General features: G+C 41.6%; 1 long non-coding RNA gene across 1 annotated transcript in view; it reads left to right on the forward strand.

Annotated features, from left to right (window-relative positions):
- The window catches only part of LOC119868528, a 52,763-nt gene that overhangs the window by 12,852 nt on the left and 21,071 nt on the right, over positions 1-18,840 (forward strand). The window contains exon 3 of the long non-coding RNA XR_005386470.1: positions 6,604-6,687. This is a non-coding gene — a long non-coding RNA (uncharacterized LOC119868528). The remainder of the gene's footprint in view (positions 1-6,603; positions 6,688-18,840) is intronic.

The raw sequence follows: 18,840 nt of genomic DNA on the forward strand, positions 1-18,840 counted from the left end.
AGTTGCATTCTGATACACACATTTACCCCAATACACACACATGCACACAGTCATTCTACAAGACAAATACCCCACATAGAAAAACACGTATCCCCCAAACCCAGAATTGCCTTAGGATACACAGACTTCCCTCACAGGATGAAGACATATTACATAGTTTTGCTCCTCATCAGACATGCTTTACAACTTAGCCTTGCCCCACAAGGCACCCTTGATCCACAATCTAGACACAGTCTGTGGTGCACATACCCCCACAACACGTTGACAAACCTCCAATGAAAAGATGCAGCCTACAATGTTCAGAATACCTTGAAAATACACAGACACTCCCCACAGTCCCAGAATGGTCACGTCATGCTCAGACTCTGTCCCGAATGCAAATTCACTCCCAAACATCTAGAATCAAATCACAGGATACAAACTGAACCCATACCTGGTTTTCCCCACAATGCACTGACATGCCCCATAGCACTCAAGTTCTCCTACACACACAAAATCTCATTGTAACCTCACACCATCCCACAAAATGAATATATGAACTGCGGTACTACAGATAAGCTTTACAATATGCAGACTTGCCCCATATCACTGAGAGACCCACCCCCTGATACACAGACATGGCCTGCCATATAAACTCACCCTACAAAACAAATCATCACCCAACATAAAGATTTCCAACTCGAGACATGCTCATTACACACTGGCATACCCCATAACACACAGAAATGCATCACAAAGCAGATAGGCCTTACAGCATATAGAGTAGTCCCACAGCACAAACACAAAGCTCCCCTATGCCTAGATTTGCCCCTTAATAACCCATACTCTGTTTACAACCCCAGAATAGACCCAACACCACATTTCCAGTCAGCCTGTATCATACACACTTGCCTCACAATACACAGTATTGGACCACAACCTCTTGAAATGCCATACATACCGTGTACAGACACAACCCCATACCTGAGAGTCTCCCCCCTGCTTTAAGAAAACCCACATAGATTCACCATAAGGCACAGACATTCCCTACAATGCAAAGACTGGCCCTATGACAAGACAATTTGCTATGAATCTCTAGAATCAACCCATGACACAGCCTCACCTCATTACTCCAAGATACATCCCACAGTATTCAGACTGCAGTGTATACACCACAGCACCTAGACATGCCCTACAATGTAGGAAGATGTCCCACAATCCCCAGATTTTCCAGATAATACATCCAAAAAAAAAATCACTGCCATGAAAGTCAGAACACCCAGAATCACTCCCACAAAGCACAGTTCCTCCAAATCAGAAGCTCAGGACTCATAGGATCCATAATTCACAGAGACAACCCACAATCCACTGCTTCACCTCATCTCTCCTTGCTATGCTTCCCTTAATGTGCACTGAGAACAAGCTTACGGTGCACACATGAATCACACTAGTCACAAACTGGCAGCACAGGAAACTCACTCACAGGACCTACAACTTACCAATACTTCATAAAACCCACATGCTTGTCCCACAACACCTACACCCACATTCCTTCAGACAGACTCACCCTACAACATAAGACTTATCACCTCAAACCATGTAGCATCAACCCACAGTACAAAGAGATTGCCCTGTAACAGAAAGGTTTTCTCCACCACACCCAGAGTCCCCCCACACCTCGCCTCATGCCAGAGCACAGAGACTAGCTGAGACCTACCCTGTGACACATTTCACCACATGACATCTAGCCTCACAGCACTACACAGAGACGTGCCACCTAACCCAGAAACTAGCCCCGGAGCGCTCACACTTGCCCCACGGTCCTCAGAGACCCATTCCACAACACGGAGAAGAGCCATACGCAGAGACACGTAATCCACGACATACGTATTCACCCCAGGACACCCGGACTTGCTCCCAAACTTCACAGGCACCTCTAATAATACCTGGACTCATGACACAATGCTCAGGAGGCCCCACCCACCAAGAATGACAGCCGAATATGTATCCTGGTGCTAGAACATTCAGCTTCACTTCACGAGGCACGTCCTCCCTCCATCGTGTTTGTCCTCAATGACCCTTTGCTCTGTAGGGTACCGACAGAGGACCTGTGTGCTCACACAGAACTTTGGCAAGTGACTGCACTTCTTGGAGCCTGTCTACTCACATGTAAACTTGGACAGTACTTCCTTTTAGGCCATTCCAAGAATTAAGCGAGATCGTTTCAAGAAAGAATCATGGTTTAGAACAGTCTTTGGAGGCAGACGTGCCCGTTTACTGGTTGCTGGGACCCGGGCACGTTCCATAGTAGAAATGGTCGGCAGAGCAGAAGGAATGTAGGTTTGGTGTCTGTCAGGCCTGGTTCGAATTCTGCGGCTGCCACTTGTTGGCCACATGACCCACGTAATGCACTCTAAGTCTCTGATCCTCAGCCCTCATTTGTAAACTGAGGATGACACTGGTTCCCGCCTCCGAGGCCGTTGTGAGGATTGAATGACAGCAGGTATCTTAATCTGATTTTCTAGCCAAAGAAAAGTAGAATGAAGAAGAAAGTAGCAGTAGCACCTTTGGGGCCCTTGGCAGTAGGCAAGCCTGGGGAAGTGGGAGGTGGGGTGGGGGCCGTATGATGTGGGCTTTGGGCAGCCAGGAGGCAGCATGTGGGCTCCGGCTGGGGCCGGACGGGAGAAGGTAGGTGCGTGCCAGAGTCTCTGACAGAAACGTCTGCAGTGGCAGTGGGATTTGAAGAACTGAGCAGCCACCCGCTTTTTGTCTTCAGATTATAAAAAGCCTCTGTGCTGTTAGACCATTATTACTATCTTCAGTAATGGATATTTTCCAAAGGAGTCCATATTTTGATGTTTATTTTCTTGGCTACTTCAATAGTAGGAAGAAGATCTTGAGCCCCTCATGCTGGCTGTATCATAGAAAAGCAGGTGTGGAAATGCCCAGAAAAGTCTTTCTGGAAAAAAAGTGCTCACATCTACACACATATATTCATCATAGATAAATACACCCTAGAACACACACACACACACACACACACACACACACACACACAGTGCCAGAGATGTTCACACTGACCCAGACCTACAGGGGTGTCATAATCTCACAGACCATATATTCTTACAGCCACAACCAGAGATACATGTTTGCACAAGTATGAACCTAAAACTCCAGCGTCCCGACGTGGGTCATCTCGTATACACACAGATACACACAGATGCACACAAATCCCCATAGTTCTGTATGTAGGCACAGAGCAACACATAGTCATAAATACATAATCCACATTCACATAGACCCAGAGAAGCATGCAGAGACATATATGCTGACCTGGGTAGCATCCAGAGGGTGTATTTACTGATTCATAGCCTCAAAGATGCAAAATCACAGATGCACACACATATGCGCATGCAAGAACACATAGCTGCTTCTAGAGGCTCATGAGTCCTAAACACATTCTCAAGCACCCCTGGATGTTTATGCAGAAATGTAGGCAGGCATATACGAACCCACAGAGACACATATGTGTTTGCACGTGTGTACACGTACCCACAGACAGGTGCATTGAGTCATCCATACATAGACATAAACATATGTGTTTTTACTGCTGTGCAGACACAGAGACATTCACACAAACACTGAAACACAGAGACTCATTCATAGGCAAATACATGTGTTTTAAACATATATTTACTGGCGTTTTCCTGCTTACAGAGTCACATGCATGTACACACAGAAGCATAGTTGTTACTAGAACACATATGTACAAACACGTTCATGCCTGCACATGCATTGTAAGTGCTCATGCTAACCATGACAATTCAAATGTGCATACAGGCACATGCCTGAAAACTTATATGAAGATACACAAAGGAATATTCGGGCGTGTGGATGTACATATGGAAATACACAAGCACGCAGGTGTGCACATGTAAATGCACTTGTGCGAGGAGAAGTATACATGTACACAGATACAAAACCGAGATGGAGCCACAAAGAGATTTCTACATGCACACACACAGGGGTAGTGGCATGTGCATTTAGAGAGATGCTTTTATACGGAGAGGGAGATGTGTTGTATATAGATCTGGGGGGACATATGCTTTTATAGACAGAAACATACACCTACACATATAGCCACAGGCCTGGAGACCCACACAAAGATATATGTGGGCAAACGCATCTGCACTCTCAGAGGCTCACACGGGTGCATGAGAGGGGCACGCAGAGTCCCCTACCCATAGAGAAGCACAGGGACATTCACAGGAATGCAGGCATGGACACAGAGGCAGAGATGTACACAGACCCACACGCACATAGAGTCACAAAGAGACAGCTGCAGAAGCTCGAGCAGATGCAGGCAGAAACACACATACAGATTTCTACCCGTGCAGGTAGATGTGGAGGCCCACAAGGATGTACAGGTAGACACAGAGGCCCACAGACATACACCTGAACCAACCAGGAGGTGCACGGATACACACAGAAGTGTGCATGTGCATTGACCTCTGTGCATAGTCACAGAAATGCAGGCACACACTAGCAGAACCCAGCATACCTTCCAGACATCCCGCCACACAGATGCTTATATGGGTTCTCCTGTGTATGCACACGAACAGATGAGTATGCGTAGCACAGAAGCGTGCACACAGACAAGTACATGCAGACATGCAAAATTCTCCTGCATGCAGAGTCCTTATGTTAGGCAGCAGCATAAACATCTGCACACAGGCACATACGCATTCACCCAGAGTCATCCAAAAAAATTCATTCTCACGTATACAGATTGAGGCAGATGCACTCACACGTGCCCCTGTGGACACGCAGATGGTTACACAGACTTACACAGGCCGACAGAGGTGGACAAACAGATGGGTGAATGCTGAGGCTTGTACATGTGAATATAGAAGCGCCTAGACATGGATAAAGAGGCTTACAGCAAGAATGTATAGGTACAGACATATCAGTTGACACACAGACATGCAGACGTGCAAATACTCACACAGATGAATAGTTGCAGGCAGCAAACGTGAGGACTAAACATTTCTGCATAGACATAGATGCTACTTATACACATGGACTCATGCAGAAACATATACATAGGAATACAGGTACGGTTCCGCGGACTTACATATGTATACATAGACGTGAGTACTGCCTCCAAAAAAGACAAGATTTCACCTACTCAGGTGGTGACACACTCCAAACCTCTCTTAGGGGCACACGCACACACAACTCCATAAAAGCACTCACGTATACAGACATATAAATGCACATGGAGATGCACACTCAGATGCCAGGTGTACCTGCCAGAAATACACAACATCCTCAGCATATAACATAAGAGACAAGCCACGTGGTATCTACAGACAACACAGACCTGAACATGGTCTATTTTTTTAAAAAAAATAGACATATCTATAGGCATACGGAGGCACAGACATGTACACATCAGCACATATACACATCGGCACAGATGTACATACACAAATGATCTACAAATGTACCCCTATGCCCCTGTGGCACTCAATCCTAGATGTACATCAAGTATAGGAGTGCACACACACACATGCATCTGCCATCATAGGCATATAGCTGCATACGTGGACTTAGTCTGCAAGCAGAAACACGGGCACATGCACAGTCACGGGGACATATGCAGAGGTTTATATGTATGAAAACACAGAGACTCAAATACTTATAAAAGCACGCACAAATAAACACACTTCCACATTTTCAAAGGAAGCTGTGACTTTAATTTAGTTTTTTAAATAAATTTATTTTTATTGGTGTTCAATTTGCCAACATGCAGAATAACACCCAGTGCTCATCCCATCAAGTGCCCCCTTCAGTGACTTTTAATGCACCTTTTTCTTAGCCTCATCAAGAGAAAATGGAAATTCTTGAGCTCCCTCTAATGACTATACAGTATAAAAGCAGATGTAGAGATTACCAGAAAGAGATCTAAAAGATCTGGGGTGCACAGGTGTTTGTGTGCTGCACACACAAATGCACACACTTCCACGTGCATAGAACCACAGGCATAGAATCACAGAAATACAAATGTGCACAGCCAAATACAGAAAGATACACAGACAGATGGCATGCACACTCATATGCGTGTGCACACACACACACACACACACCGCTGGAACATCATACAGTGTAATATTTAAGGGCATGGCTATTGAATTGGGAGAAACACAAACTTGCATTTTCTTACCAACTCAATGATCTGGGGCCATTTTTCTGCTTTCTCACATATAATATGGGGGTGACATTAGCCCGTATCTTTGAGAGCTGTTTGAAGATTCAATGAAATTAAGATCTTAACCTTGTGCTTGGAATGTCATAGATACTGCTTTTCGGTTTTACCAGAGGTGAAGTTCTTAGCTGCATAGAGTTTGGGTTTTGTGGTCAAAGTACATGGTTATACCATAGAATGTATTAACATTATTTGTAAATGGTATTAATGAAGGGTGGATTAGATTACATAAATAAGGCCATTTGTGAAATTTTCAGATGTTAAGGGCTTATTACTTTCCCTGGCAAAAGGAAGCAAATATTCCCTGCTACTGTTTGTTGTGATTTTCTTTATTCATATCCTTTTTCTTTTTGCAGGAGATTGGACAATTCAGAGAGCCCTGGAGGAGGGGGAGAGGGCTTCGTTTCCAGTGTGTACTTGCCACCTAGTGACCATAGTGAGTAAGTACAGTGTTTGTGGATTGCTCAGAAATATTCCTAAAATTTCACCCATTGCAAAGTTGCCTAATTGCCTTGGCAAATAAGCTAGTGGATTCAAGTTATAGTGATTTCTGGTATATTCAGAAATTAAAAATGATAGTAAAATAAATCTTTCTTTCTAAATTTCCTTTCTCCCACTTAGTTTTCCTCTGGGCTTCACTGAGACTGTTCTATAACAGTGGTTTTTAAACTTTCTAATTATAGACTTGCTAAAATAATTTTGGAAAACTATCAATTCCATCACCAATATTGAAGCTGGCATCTGAAGTTTTTGATCATAAGTTTATTTGTAGTTATTATTTCCGGCATATTACAAATACCATACTTTTAAATAAAACGATTTAATCACATTTGTACATTTATTCAGTGAACTAAAAGTACCATAGCATCTTGATACTCATCATTGTTGATTTAAAAGCAAAGAAAAAAACATGAACAGTCAGAAATTTTCGTGATATTACCTCCTTTAAATCACCATTCTATTTAAGTCCCCTCAGTAAATTACCCTAATGTAATATATTTTTATGTTTAAAAGCCTTTTATTGGTCATCCTACCATACATCTCTGCGAAAGATTTTCAATATGGATTGAAAGAAATTTTCCTATAATGCCAAACCTATTAAATATTAAACTTTTTACCTTTAAATTTTTAGTAGTATACAGTTTATCAGAACAGGATAAAATATTACATATTTTGATAAGTAATTACTAAAAATAAAAACTCAAATTTGGTTGGAAATGCACCCCTTAAGGGCATATGATTGTTTATTTTCCTCCAAGATAGTTCATGACTCTGAGGATGGCTATTACTTCTAATGAGACAGTGCAGTAAAAATTTTCTTCCTATTTTTCACTTTTAGAGCTATAAGAGGTCAGAAAACTTCGTTCCCAAAAATAAGTAGAAGGGAATGGAATGAAAGTCCAAATCATAAGTCAAAAATCACAGTGACCTGTTATGACAAGTAATTTTTCATGATTTAAATATTTTAATTAAAATTTAAAATTTGTAACAGACAACTTGATTAGGCCTATCTTTAGTTCCATGAAAGTAAGGAAGCCCCAATTTATTAAAGGATTTCTTGCTGAATAATTTATTTCTGGGTTTCTGGTAAGTTTACCAAAATGACTTTATCAAGGATTTGGCAAATAACTATTATATCTGACATACTTTAATTTTGGGGCATTATTTTTAATGCAGTGTACTTAAAAAGATTAGAAAAATCAAAATACTTAGACCGATATGCCTTAGCCAACATAATAATTTTGATAAAGTTCCTTTAATTTATTTAAATATAAATCTTTGAGGCTACAGATTTGGATCATTGATTTCATAGAAAATATTTATAATATAACTTAATTGGCAAAAGCAATATCCATATCAAAATAATCGGCTAGATCAGCTGTACCTTCAGAAAAATGTCTACTTCATTTTTCAATGGAAAAATCAATTGATATGCATTTTGAGGAACATTATTAAAACCACACAGAAGTCAATTACGGGACACCTCCTGTTTAATAGTTTATTAACAAAGGAAATCGATTAAAATTATAATGAGAATTTTATCAACTTCAAAATAAATTAAGAGATTAAATCATAATTTTGTTTCTCGTGATTTTAAATTAAACAATGTAATATGTAGCTAACGTTATAATTCATGTATAAAACAAGGAATCTGATAGCAAGCATAGTTTCCTTTGGTAAATTTGTATGCATGTGTTTTTAGAACTCTGGTGTTGGGTTTGTGGAAATAATTAAGTAGGAATCATGTACAGAAATTTAAAAATCCATTAACTTTATTAGACCACAGAATCAAACTTTTCAACTGTATTTTATGAAAGAGATATGCATATATAGCTAAAGAATAATTGGTCTGGAAACTACTATATTTTGTTTTTGATAATGGGAGGAAGAAAATATATAATATATAAGTGAAATATTATATAAATATATATTTATAAAGTGAATATTATAAAGTGAAATATTATATAAATATATAGCATATATTTATAAAGTGATATGAGGATTTACTTTAATTGGAAAAGATACTTCAAGATACAATCTGAGAAAACAGGTTTTAAGTAGTTTAATTGAATGATGTATCTTATCTGAAATAAATAACAATTTCTATGTATTGGTTTTACTGGTGTAAACATTTTGTCGTATAGGAAAACATTCTAGTTATATATATATATATTTAAAGATTTTATTTATTTATTCATGAGAGACACAGAGAGAGAGAGTCCGAGACACAGGCAGAGGGAGAAGCAGGCTCCATGCAGGGAGCCCCATGTGGGACTCGATCCTTGGACTCCGGGATCACACCCTGAGCCGGAGGCAGACGCTCAATCGCTGAGCCACCCAGGCGTCCTCATTCTAGTTATATTTAAAAGAATCAATATCAACAATATATACTGCCATTAGTTAGGTGCACTTTTTTTTCCAGTTAATGATACATTTAAGCGATCGGTATTGAGAATAGTTGCAAAATAATGCCTAATTTTAAGCACGTGGGAAAAAAGTTTTTAGGCAGATCAGTTTTAGTAGAAAAGATCCATGGGAGTTGAGAATCTGAGAGTGGATCCATGGAAACTATCCATGCTCACATACTTCTTTTTTTTTTAATTTATTTTTTATTGGTGTTCAATTTACTAACATACAGAATACTTCTTGAAAAGATTTCATGTACCAGTAGCCTAGTTCGAAGACCACTGCTCTAGACTATTTTCAGCAGGATTGCTCCAGAACAATATATCATTGTCATTGTCATAATCAATTCATCATAGTTGACACGCAAAAGAGTGCTGTGGAAATAGCTGCCACTGTTGAATTTCTGCTGAATGCTTCTGTGTTTGAGCAAAATGTTCTGGAAGGGATTATTTTATTTTGTTGATAATGTATGTATTGACCAGGTCTGCATTGTCCAATATGGGAACCACATACGGCTCTTGAGCATTTGAAATGTGGCTCGTGCAAACTGTGATATATTCTAAGTGTGGAATACGGTATACAACAGATTTCAGAGACAGGGTAGACAAAATATTTCGCTAATATTTTTATATTGATTATATGTTGAAATAATAGTATTTTGGATATATTGAGTTAAATAACATATTATTAAAATTAATTTCGTCTACTTTTTAAACTTTTTTTTACTTTTTAAACTTTTTTAAAAGGTCGCACATGAAAAATAAAATTACACCTGTAGCTTGGCATCGTATGCGTTATATGTGATAGTGCTGCTCTAGACCTTATGTTGGAACTCTTGAATTTCCTCCAAAAGCATGACCACAGAAAAAAAATGGATTTGTCCACTAATCTGGTCCAGTATATTGGTATTCTGATGTAACCAGGACCTCTTACTAGTGTTTAGGTTCTTGGGTTGGGGAATTTCTAGTTGTAAGCAAGAAAAAGTAAAACAAAACAAAACAAAAACTTCGATATTCCATTAAGGATATTTAAAAAGTAGTCTTTTGTTAGTATCTAGGAATTTTGCCAACGTGAACTTTAGATGGCTTCTAAGTGGGTTGCGTGTGAAGCTTTTCAAACTCTTCAGAAATGTCAGTGGCAGATATTGCATTCTATTGAAGATATGAAGCGTTCCATCGCATTTGAGATGCTTTTTCCCCCTATAATTATGTTTTTGTGTAACACTAAGAAAGAAAACAAACACCTCTAAATAAGCTGTGATGTAATGCTTTCATATCAGTAGAATTGTAACTTTATACTTATTGGAGAGCTCTTTTTGGCTTCTTTAGATATATATGTTTATCGCAGGTCATGATACTACAATAGCCACGCGCAGACTTGAGTGTACACAGGCGATGACCACTCCCTTTCAACTGCGTCCTGGCTGACAGTGATTGTAAAATGCCCACTGATTATAAGGTGCATTCTGATTGCAGAGACATTAAAAAGGGAAGAAAATATACATCTCAGAATCAGGTAAATATGGTAAGTCCTTTGTCACGAAAAAAGGACCACAGGAGACAAACCCCAAGACATCAACCTAGTGAAAACCTCTCTTCTGTGTATGACTGTATTTGTGAAAAACAAAATGTGGCTCTTATCTAAACATCTATCATAGCGCACTTAAATACAATTGCATTATACGTTTCATCTGCACTGTTTCATAGTTTTCTTAGCATTCTTTTATTTGTTTCCTGGCGCGGGAGTGGGAATCATGATGGGTGGAGTATGGCTGGGGAACAGAGTGGATTTCTCCAGACTGAAAAAGTCTAGCATCTCTGTTGTGAGAACCACTTAGCACAGTCTTGTGGGAGGCTGTGCCTTCAATGGCACTGTTTGTTCTTCGTAAGTGGCCTAACAGAAGGAGCCTTTCTCCTTGTCATGGCTTAGTTTAATTTTAACATGTTCATTGTATCCTTTCTTGACTGAAGGGCTTGAGAGAGGGAGGAATGGAGATTGAGCTGCTTTTCTAGTTTTTGTTTTATAGAGTATTCAAGAGGGTCCATAAGATGAATCAGAACTCCACAGGAAGTACATTATCTCAAGAATCAATGAAAACAACCCTAGATTTGTCATCCAGGAATTGTGACACATCTCTGATTCTAATGATACTCTTGATGATATGAGAGACTTGCAAGAGGTAACAAAAACAAAAGTTTTCATGAAATGAGGAGGATAAAAGAACCAATACCAGGTTTAATTGTAGGTTTAACTACAGTTAAACATTATACTAAGACTTACATATCTCTTAGGGGCTCAAAAGCAGGGCCTGCTTCCCGGACGTGTGACTTGTGAGTCTCATAGGGCTCCATGCTTAGTTTAATGCTCTGCTGTAATGGTCCTGAAATTCTTAATAATTTTTAAAAATATTTTATTTATTTATTCATGAGAGACACAGAGAGAGAGAGGCAGAGACACAGGCAGAGGGAGAAGTAGGTTCCCTGCAAGGAGCCCGATGTGGGACTTGATCCTGGATCCCAGGATCACGACCTTCCATAACTTGGCTATTGTAAATAATGCTGTTATAAATATAGGGGTGTGGGCAGCCCCGGTGGCCCAGCAGTTAAGCGCTGCCTTCGGCCCGGGGTGTGATCCTGGAGACTCGGGATCGAGTCCCACATCGGGCTCCCTGCATGGAGCCTGCTTCTCCCTCTGCCTGTGTCTCTGCCTCTCTCTCTCTCTCTCTGTCCTGAATAAATAAATAAAGTCTTAAAAAATATATAGGGGTGCACTTATCCCTTTGAATTAGTGTTTTTGTATTTTAGGGGTAAATATTCAATAGTGCAATTACTGGATCATAGAGTAGTTCTATTTTTATTTTTTTATTTTTTAAGTATTTTATTTATTTATTCATGAGACACACACACACACACACACACACACACACACACACAGAGGCAGAGACACAGGAGGAGGGAGAAGCAGGCTCCATGCAGGGAGCCTGATGTGGGAATCCATCCTGGGCCTCCAGGATCATGCCCTGGGCTGAAGGCGGCACTAAGCTGTTGAGCCACCTGGGCTGCCCCTATTTTTAAACTTTTGAGGACCCTCCATACTGTTTTCCACAGTGACTACACCACTTTGCATTTCTACCAACAGTGCAAGAGGGTTCCTTTTTTTCCACATCTCTGCCAACACTTGTTTCTTGTGTTTTTGATTTTAGCCATTCTGACAGGTGTGAGGTGATATCTCATTGTGGCTTTGGTTTGCATTTCCCTGATGATGAGTGCTGTTGAACATCTTTTCATGTGTCTGGTGGCCATCTGGATGTTTTCTTTGGAGAAATGTCTGTTCAATTCTTCTGACCATTTTTAACTAGATTATTTGGATTTTTGGTGTTGAGTTGTCTAAGAATTTTTAATATATTTTAGATACTAACTCTTTATTGCATATGCCATTTGCAAATTCTCCTCCCATTTCATAGGTTGCCTTTTAGTTCTGTTGATTGTATTCTTTGCTGTGCAGAGGCTTTTTATTTTGAGATAATCCCCATAGTTTATTTTCGCTCTTATTTTCCCTTGACTTAGAGACCTACATAGGAAAAGTTGCTATGGCTGGTGTCAGAGAAATTACTGCCTGTGCTCTCTTCTAGGGTTTTTATGGTTTCAGGTTTCACATTTAGGTCTTTGATTCATTTTTTTTTCTTTGATTCATTTTGAGTTTATTTTTGTGTATGGTGTAAGAAAGTGGTCCAGTTTCATTCTTTCCATGTAGCTCACCAGTTTTCCCAACACCATTTGTTAAAAAGACTTTTCCCACTGAATAAACTTTCCTACTTTGTTGCAGATTAATTGACCACATAATTTTGGGTTTTCTGTTCTGTTCTATTGATCTGTATGTCTATTTTTATTCCAATACCATACTCTTTTGATTATTACAGCTTTGTAGGATAAGTTGAAGTCCAGGATTATGATGCCCGGAGCTTTGCTTTTCTTTTTCAAGATTGCTCTGGCTATTCAGGGTCTTCTGTGGCTCCATATAAATTTTAGAATTGTTTGTTCTCTGTGTTTTTATTTTTCTCATCTATAAAATGGCAATGCCATTGCAGTTGTTCTCCTTAGCCCCAGATGAGGCTAATTCAGAATCCAACTGAAATGCCCATGGAAGTACTTGTGAACCATAAAGACTGAAACAGATGCAAAATTATTACCCTCCTCCCAGCAGGAAATCCTGCATGGCTTTTAAGTGTGCAAGAATGCCTGTCAGTGACTTCCATGGTACGTCCTCAGAGTCTTATTTACACACTCGCTGGGTCTTGCTGTGATGCCATAGAGAGAGGTGAAGGTAGCACTTCAAGTGAGGTCACAGAAAATGTTATTCTAAATATCTTGGCAATGTCTCCTGTCGCTGATGGGACGTGGTGATCAACAATTTGTCTTATTTCATATATCAGCCTATATTAGAGATCACTGAAGACTTTGTCTCTTGTGGGGGGCAGAAGCAAGGATAGGTATGTAGCTTATTAGGAATGAGTGTCCAGGAGAAGGCTGTTTTCTGGCTACGAGGGTACAGTGTATTTGATTGCATATCTCCATGGGGAAATGAGGGGTTACTGTGTTGTACTGGAATGCAGGCATGAAGTGGCTGGGATGTATTTCCATTATTTTGATTTTTTTTTTTTGCACCAGGGTTTGCCCACTGGGTCCAGTCTGTGGCAAGGGCTGAAGACCTGATAAACCAAAAGCAAAGAGTCAATATCTGGTCTGTGATCCCTTGGTTCAGATCTGAGCCTTCCAGTTACCTCACAACTTGGCTTGAGGAGGTTGTGTGACAACCTAGATCAGGACTGGAGACAAGGGACAAGGATGCCGATTGGGCAACTGTAAGAGCATGTTCATTTTGAGAGGTTTTCATCACAAGGGAGCCTGCGAAAGGGAGTTGGCTGTGGCACATAGAGGTCTGGGTGCAGGCACAAAGATGCCTGCATGTGAGAGGGTGAGGAGTTGGGGGGTTCCGTGGGGACTTCATGAACTAGTTGGATGCAGGTTGTCTGTGTAGGTGTCTGTAACTGACTTAGGTTAAGCTCTACTCAGGTTGGAATAAGAGAACTTTGTTAGGGAGGGAGAGAGAAAGGAGAGGGGCAGAGGGAGAGGGAGAGAGAGAAGCTTAAGCAGGCTCCACGAACAGTACAGAACCCAATGTGGGGCTCGAGCTCATGACCCTGTGATCATGACCTGAGCTGAAATGAAGAGTCAGATGCTCAACTGACTGAGCCCCTCCAGGCCCCCAGGGATAAGAGCTTTTTTGAGCTCCCTGTAGCACGGCCTGAAACCCCTACTGTGTTCCCAGACCAACTAAGAGAGGCCGTACCCATTGGCGAAGGTAAGTTGGGAGCTCAGCAAAGATCTCATTTGTAATATAGGAAGATTTCCAGTGTTTCTCTTAGGACCCCAGTTGAGGTTGAGGACCAGAGAAGGGAAGATGATAATATAGTCTCTGAATTGCGGAGAACCCTTAAAGGCCATTTAGTTCAGTCCTTGTATCTCCATTTTGAAATCTGCAATAAATAGTTTCTCCTTCCTTGGCCTGAACATCTCCAGGAAGGGGGAATGCCATGTTTTCTGAGGCAGCCTGTTCAGTGTCTGGCCATGTTTATAGCTTGGCCTCATGTTGGATGCAGTCTGCCTCCCTGGGATGCACGTTCTGAACTCGAGGCAAGTCGCCTCCTGCTGACATATGGCCCCGTTGATCACTGAAGACAGTTCCTGGACTCTTCTCTTTGCCAAGGTTCGTCTCTCTCTGGCATTGCCCATTTGACAGTTTGGGCCCCTGTTCCCCTTGTTTTGTCCTTCTCGACCAGGAACCAAAGGTCAGGGGACCCCCTCCCTGGGGTACTGAAGTCTTGCACAGTCTGATCTCTCTATTGGCCACATGGCATTTATAGTCAGAGTGTTGACTCACTCAGACTTTGCAGACAGTCTAAATTCACCTTAGAGAAGCCTGAAACCTGCTTCCCTAAGAACTACAGCGATAGGGCCCCTGGGGTGGGGGCGTTCAGTCAGTTAAGCGTCCGACTCTTGGTTTCAGCTCAGGTCAGGATTTCAGGGTCCCAGGATTGAGCCCCGCATCAGGCTCTGTGCTCAGTGTGGAGTCTGCTTTTCCTTCTCCCTCTCCTCCTCCCCCTGCTCATGCGTGCTCTCTCATAAATAAAAATAAAATCTTTTTTTTTTAAAGAAATACGGGGGTAGCTGATGCTTCTGACCAGGAGTATTTCCCTCACTGAACGTTAGGTCATGGTGGCATAGGGAGGAACAAAGGTTTTTTTTTTTTTAAGATTTAATTTATTTATTCATGAGATACAGAGAGAGAGGCAGGGACACAGGCAGAGGGAGAAGCAGGTTCCCTGCAGGGAGCCCGATGCAGGATTCGATCCCAGGGCCCTGGGATCACAACCTGAGCCAAAGGCAGATGCTCAATTGCTGAGCCACCCAGGTGTTCCAGGGAGGAACAAAGTTAAAGGTAGAAAGCTATCTGGTGTATTGTCTTTTAAGAGCTTTAGTATCTATTTTCCTTCGACACATCCCTCATTTATGTACATATCATTTCATATGGAGTCTGGAACCTGGGAACATATGGAACAGTGAACCTGAAATGTGGTTGAGGAATTGTGTTAATCACACGCGTGGCTCACAATGGAGCAGGAGTGAGCTTGAAACTTTCCTTTCCTCTTATGTCCCCCTCCCAGTCCTAGGAAGGAACAGCGTTACCTGCAAAGGAGAGGAAGACAGGACTCCGTCACTAAAAATAGAGCAATTTGATTTTTTTTTCTTCCTCTAGATTTTAGCTAATAAGTTTGTTCACTGCATAGGCTGCAAAGTGTGGTATGTTCTCTACCTAATTCCCTCCAAACTAATCCCTGGCGGAACATAAAGATGTGATGTTGCCGATTTCTGCTTCATATAAATGAACGAAAGCAGGATCCAGTGTGGTACTACTTTTTGAGCATGTTCACATTCCTGTTTATATAATCAGCACACATCACAGTAATCACTCACTTAAAATTATGTAATCAATGCTCCGTGCAATGGTTATCTTACAACACGAGGTCTGAGAGCCAAATGTATTTATGGACATAGTAGAACACACTATTTAGCGTGAGGAACTTTCTGGAAAGAAGAACATGTGGGTGAAGGTTTTGCTTGCATGGTACCATATTCACAATGACTTACTCTGCGCCCCCCGCCCCACGCACCTCCTTGGCCTTCACTACATTGACTGCTCTTTCTCCCTCTCTTCTGGGGACTGGTGTTCCTATAGTCTCGAATCTCATTCCTTGCCTTTGCCCTCCCTGAAGTGTTCTGAAGAAAGCATGTAAGCGTCACACAAAACTGAATTCATTTTATTTTATTTATTTTTACTATTTTATTTATTTATTCATGAGAGACAGAGACAGAGACACAGAGAAGCAGGCTCCATGCAGGGAGCCCGATGTGGGACTCGATCCCGGATCCTCAGGATCACGTCCTGGGCCAAAGGCAAGAGCTAAACCGCTGAGCCACCCAGGGATCCCCCTGAATTCATTTTAAAAAGGAAAGAGAAATACATTTTCCCTGCATTGGAGTTTTTTTTTTTTTTTTTTTGGAGTTTTCTTAGTAGGAGAAATAAGGAGTACAATAAGAAAGCTTTATTTAGGTAAAGGGTGAGCTGAGCTGAGTCTTATATTTTTTCAAAGCTTGGAAATCTCTGGACCGATGAATAAGGAATTGTGTTGGAATGCACTGAATCTTGGCCTGGCTTCATGCACAGCAGCAGAGTAATTGCGAGCCTGTGAAACCAGGTGTGTTGGCTTCGATTGTAGGTCTCTCGCAGCTCGCAGTGGGGGGGACCGGCCATGCCCAGCCGCCTTCTCCAAGAGCAGAACTTTTTGAAGAAGCAGAACTGGCCACGGGCAGCAAAGTTCCTCTGGTTTCCTGGCCTGTTTGGCCACGGCCCATCCCTGCCCTGGACTCTGCCTCCCCTTCTTTGGCCACCGGCCTGGTAGTAGGGAGCAGAGTGTAGACGGATGGCACTGCCTCATGCAGTTAAAGCACCAGTGCATGCTGTTTTACATGCAGATAGAGAGCTGGCGTGGAACACAGAGCATTAACTTCCACTCCCGAAGAAACTACCTCGCTTTGCTCTTAATGAAGCTGTATTAAGGCTATGAGCTTCATATTTTAATATTCAGGAACCTGTGTTTCTTGTGTAGAGAAGGCGAGAGCATGAAGCAGCAAAATTTTAGTTGCGATTTCATGGCAGCAGGTGAGCGGTTGACCCGGGGGTGGTACAGATCTCTTCCCCTGGACGTTCAGCCCCATTCTCTTCCCTCTGCTTCTCGGTTAAGGGTCAGGTAGTTCCCTGTTGTAATTCTATCCAGTTTATCCAGAAGGTGAACGTCTTTATTACCGAATGGCAGAGAATTCGAGTTTACCCCAGTGGTATTTACTGGCAACACCCATGTTGAACAGGAAGGCAGAGAACTGGGATGCATCACCCCCACTACTGACTAGTTGGGTAAACTTCATCCCATTCCCAGTTTCCTCATCTGTAAAATGGGAAGCATAATAATATTTGCTCTGCCTACCTCACGGGGCTGTTGTGGGTACAAGTGAGAAAATACGTATGAACACATAAAATTTAATGTGATCTACAGTTGTGGAGTATTGTGAAATGTAATAACAAGCATAAGGAACTTGTCAGTTGTGGAAAACAATGCCTAACATATTTAATATAAGTGGCTTTTACTGCTCCAGTAGTTATTAAAACTGCAGATTTTAGTGTGTACCCCCGTTTCCTCGAATTTGTAGACATCTTTTGATATATTTTATAAAGATCACGATATTTCAGCTGAGTTAGATTCCAACCTATTTCTCAGAATCAGTCCCTTTTCATGAAAGGATAAAAAAAATGTGGCTTCCACAATTCTGCATAGTTTTCTTTTTTTTTTTTCTGCATAGTTTTCAATGGCAACCCTATAACACGTCAAACATGAGGCAGTAGGCCACGTGAAATAGCCCAAGTAGCCATAGTTATGGGAATATAACTGTCTTGTCATTGAGAGTTTTCTAAAATTCTCTATTTATCTTGGGTAACGGGGGTGGGAGAGTTTTTGTGATGCATTTTATTTACCCCCAGCTCAGAGAGAGGCAAATTGGCACACTTCGTAAAATAATGAAAAATAGGAGGCGACTGGGTGGCTCAGTGGGTTGAGCATCTGCCTTGGGCTCAGGTCATGATCCCCGGAGTCCTGGGATTGAGCCCCGCATCCTCGTCCTCCTCGGGGCTCTCTGCTCAAGGGGGAGTCTGCTTCTCCCTCTCCCTTGGCCCCCTTCCTGGCTCATGCTCTCTCTCTCTCTCTTTTGCTCACACTCTCTCTCAAATAAATAAGTAAAATATTTTTTAAAAATAATGAAAAATAGGGAAAGAGTTGTTGCTGCTTGCAGAGGAAAATGGGTGGATTCTAAGCACACAGATGCCCATGCCTGGAATCTGAGATCAGCTCCCCTAAGGAAGCCTTGGGGAGCCAGAATGAAAGAGCAATGTGGCCCGGACACAAAAGAAGAGGGAGACACACAGTGTTCAGCTTGTGCCCAGGTGGACCCAGCATGTCTGTAAATTATAGGGAGACATGAGAGGAGGAAAAGAGGGGGATGGGGGTGGGGCAGGAA

The sequence above is a fragment of the Canis lupus genome, chromosome X (genome assembly GCF_011100685.1).
Source record: "Canis lupus familiaris isolate Mischka breed German Shepherd chromosome X, alternate assembly UU_Cfam_GSD_1.0, whole genome shotgun sequence".
Taxonomy (NCBI): Eukaryota; Metazoa; Chordata; class Mammalia; order Carnivora; family Canidae; genus Canis; species Canis lupus.